This window comes from Pocillopora verrucosa, chromosome 8, assembly GCF_036669915.1.
Source record: "Pocillopora verrucosa isolate sample1 chromosome 8, ASM3666991v2, whole genome shotgun sequence".
Lineage (NCBI taxonomy): Eukaryota > Metazoa > Cnidaria > Anthozoa > Scleractinia > Pocilloporidae > Pocillopora > Pocillopora verrucosa.
In genome coordinates, this window is record NC_089319.1 from 14,949,284 (window position 1) to 14,953,449 (window position 4,166).

A 4,166-nucleotide genomic window follows, 5' to 3' on the forward strand; every position below is an offset into this window, starting at 1 on the left:
CTTCACCTGCCTGAGCAGCAGAGCAGTGCACATTGAGCTACTGGAGTCAATGGACGCAAGCTCCTTCGTCTGCGCACTGAGGCGCTTCTTCGCTATATGTGGTCCAGCAGCCGTCCTAAGGAAAGACAGAGGAACGAGCTGTATCAGAGGACGAACTGAGTTACACGAAGTACTACTAGAAATGGAACTCAAAAAGTTCGACAAATTTACCACAAGGCACGGATGTGAGTGGAAGCTATACCCACCACAATTAGGAGGGGTCTGAATTTATCATGGGTTACGTATTGTGTGGGATTGCATGGTATGTCGTTACAATTGCTTCATTAGTAGAGAGCTGGAATATATACTACATTGCTTTCATTCATATTCATTTGCGTCATACGAATGTCTCTGCGCCCTCAATATTAATATCAGCCGAACTCAGGTTTTCTCCGAGTGACCACATTACCACATGCTGTAATGGCGTGCGCACGTGTATCTGAGGGCTCCGCGAATTCCGTCGAATTTGTTGGCACTGAACCTTCTTTAACTCCCTTAAACCAATACCTACATTGGGACGACAAACAAAGTCTATTCAAGTGGAAAGGAAGCCTACCACAACTTCAGGAATTTTGTTCGAATGTCCTGAATTTGGAAGTTTCTGCAACCGCGAGTCCCTCTGAAAGGTCTAGTTCTTTGAAGTCGAAGACAATAACGTTGGTTTTATTTAACAGTACCGGCACCCTTCAAGTCCAAGGTCCGGAAGCAAAGGCAATGAAAGCCAAACTGAAGAAGCTACTCCAGTTACCGGTTGATGACGACTCGGTTATTCTCGTGAATGAAGAAGAAGCTTCTACTCTGACGTTTAACTAGAACGCCAAATCAGTACAAGAGGAGTTGGACTGTCTAAATTCTGAAGTGCTGAACTTATGGGCTCATATAAAAGAGAAACCTAAAGAGGAAGACCTGAGATCCGAAAATTCTCGACTTCGGGATATAATTATATCTTTGAAGGAAGAAAATAAAAGAGTAGGCCAAGAACGCGATTCTTTAAGTTTTGCATTGCAAATCGTATCCAGAGAAGCAGCTACTCAATGCCGTTCAACGAATAACACCTTTAATGAACATACCATTGTCCAAAGTATGGATGAATCAACACCTTGCGCCAACAAAGAACAAGGCTTCAATGTGAAATCAAAGAAAAAGAGAAAGAAATCGAAAAACAAAGGAGCCTCCAACAACACCCTGACAGGAAAAGAATTCGAACCCGAAAAACAACCAAAAGAGCGCACAACCCTGCTCATAGGAGATTCGATGATCTCAAGAATACCTGGAAAAGATCTGGGAAAAGCAGTCGGCCATAGGGTTATAGTAAAGCCTTTCTCGGGCGCTACGACAATGGCCATGAATCACTAGCTCAAGCCAAATCTAGAACCTTCGCCCAACGAAGTGATTTTACACATTGGAACTAATGATCTTAAAACCAGGGAACCAAAGGCTGTTGCGGAATCGATTGTGGATCTCGCGAGGCAGATCGAGGGCACCTGCGATACTATCGTCACGCTGTCGGAGCTTGTATGCAGAAAAGATAAGCTTGACCAGGCAGTGAAAACAGCCAACAAGCATCTAAAGAAGTTCTGCCATCAAAATGGATAGAAATTAATCCATCATGAGAACATATCTCATAGCGGACTCAACAAAGGTGGACTGCACTTAAATTTTAAAGGTAATGAGCAGTTTTATAATAATTTTAATCGCACATAGAATGAGATTATGTGTTTTAAGCAACCAAAGAGCCGAAAAATCTATCTCACTATTGCCTCCTTTGCGCGGTTTTAAAATGGCATCACTCAATATTAATCAATTAACAACACATATAGACGAGCTAAGAATCCTATTAGCAAACAATGATATCGATATTGTTTCCATAAATGAAACGAAACTGAACGAGAGTATTCGAGATCATGAAGTTCATATTTCGGGATACGAATAATTCGCCGCGATAGACTTACAAAATCCGGCGGAGGGGTATGCTTCTATGTAAAAACCTCAATCAACTTTACTGTACGAAATGACCTACATATGGATGCATTAGAAAATCTTTGCTTGGAAATCCATAAGCCAAATTCAAAACCTTTTGTGATTGTTACTTGGTACAGAACACCTGACCCTCCTATTGGCATTTTTTCACCTTTTGAATCCCTAATTGGAAAATTGGATAGTGAAAATGTAGAATCTTTTGTACTGGGAGACATGAACTGTGATATGATCACTACTCGATATGACAATGATGTATCCAAATTAAGGAGTATTTCCGATGTCTACGGACTCGAGCAGCTCATCTCTGAACCAACGAGGATAACAACTCTAATTGATTTAATCTATACCAACTGCTCAGATAAGATCGTTTGTTCGGGAGTTTGTCACATCGGGATAAGTGATTATAGCATGGTGTATGTATATAGAAAACTTGCCCAGAACGGAATGTCTAATGGACATAATCCTATTACATATAGAAATTTCCGAAATTTCGATCGTCAAAATTTTCGTTATGACATCCTATCTCAATGTTGGGATAATGTATATGAGTCTTCCAACCCAAACGTGATGTGGCAGCAATGGAAATGTAGATTTCTAGATATTGCTGACAAACATGCCCCACTGAAAACGATGCGTGTTCGTTCACGGAGTTCTCCATGGATTACCTCTGAATTGAAAGACTCTATGCATAATAGAGACATATTAAAAATCAAAGTTAGCAAGACAAATGATCCTAACGATTGGGCATTATTTAAGAAACAAAGAAATATAACCAATAAGCAAATACGCTCAGCTAAGCTAGTTTATTACCAAAATAGTTTGAATAAGCACACCAGCGACTCCCGAAAGACCTGGCAGACTATAAACGAGCTAACCTCTCGAAAATCTGGGAAAACGTCAGTGGCGTCACTAAAAGTGGACGGATTAACGATAACTAATTCGTTGGAGCTATCAAACGAATTCAATAACCACTTTGCTACTATTGGGAAAAGGGAAAATTGGTTCTCATGGTAGTTAGCAGCTGCGTTTATACCCGTAACTTTAATTTCTTTTCATACGATAGTTTCCACACCAACCTTACATAGCTAAGCAGAAACTTTTAATTGCTTTTCCATTTTTATTTCCTAAGCTGCGCTACTGCAATTAAGATAGGTATATTTTCTATACCAGAGCTGTGAATTTGCAGCAAAGTTTTCTATTTTTAATGGCCTCGAGTTTATTGTACCCGTCTTTTTAATTTTGAAATTCCTTTCATCGTAGAAACAGATGGAATATTTAAGTAGTTTCCGTTTCACTTCAAAGAGACTTTTTTCTGTCCCTTTGTGTCCTAATTCAAATATTTTGATTTGGGTAACAATAGCACTTTACTCCAGTTAGTATTTAAGCAAGTACTTGGAAAAGCTTTTTCGATTACATACACGACGGCGTGCCGATTACACAGACAACCACATGACGATTTCAGATCGGCAGAGTGCAGGAACTGCAAACCTCTCTACATCAAGATGATTTGCAAGTTAGTTGTCTAGGTAGTTAGTTATCCTATTTGTTATAGAATTAATCTTTTTATTATAATTATTTATTAATGTAGTTTGCTCGAAGATATTAGCACCCGAGTGCTACACTATAAATTCGATCCATCGAGCTGATTCAGCGCTACAGTTATCAGTACAACATAAAGATCGTCGCTCTCCCTGAAATAAAGGCAAGTGAGTAAGCCTCCGACATAAATATATTATGTCTTAGCCTCTGTCAAGATGCAGGAATTGAAATTTCTATTCAAGATATCAATATTTCTCATCGTACTCCCACCAGAGACGCCACTCTTGGCCCGAGACCAGTCGTTTGCAAGTTCACAAGAAGGATTGCTGTAGAGAAGGTTATGAATGTACGGAAAGATGCATGCAAAATTACAGCTTCTTCAATTGGTTTACCTGCCGATTGCACACTAGAGAACCTGAAGCTTTTTTGTTAGGAACCACAGCTGTAAGAATACAGTGATAAAACTTACAGAAGACTGGAAACTAACTGTATATGAAAAGCGATATACGAGTCCTCTCTACAGACATGAGCAAAGCATTTGACTCCTTGAACCCACCACTTATGATAAATAACCTCAAGGAATGTGATGTCTCTACAGAATCACTTCA

The 4,166-nt window shown here is 39.6% G+C and overlaps 1 pseudogene; it reads left to right on the top strand.

Moving 5' to 3' along the window:
• The first annotated feature begins 1,744 nt into the window (after nucleotides 1-1,744).
• Nucleotides 1,745-2,587, top strand: LOC131785031 (uncharacterized; annotated as a pseudogene).
• The last annotated feature ends 1,579 nt before the right edge of the window (nucleotides 2,588-4,166 follow it).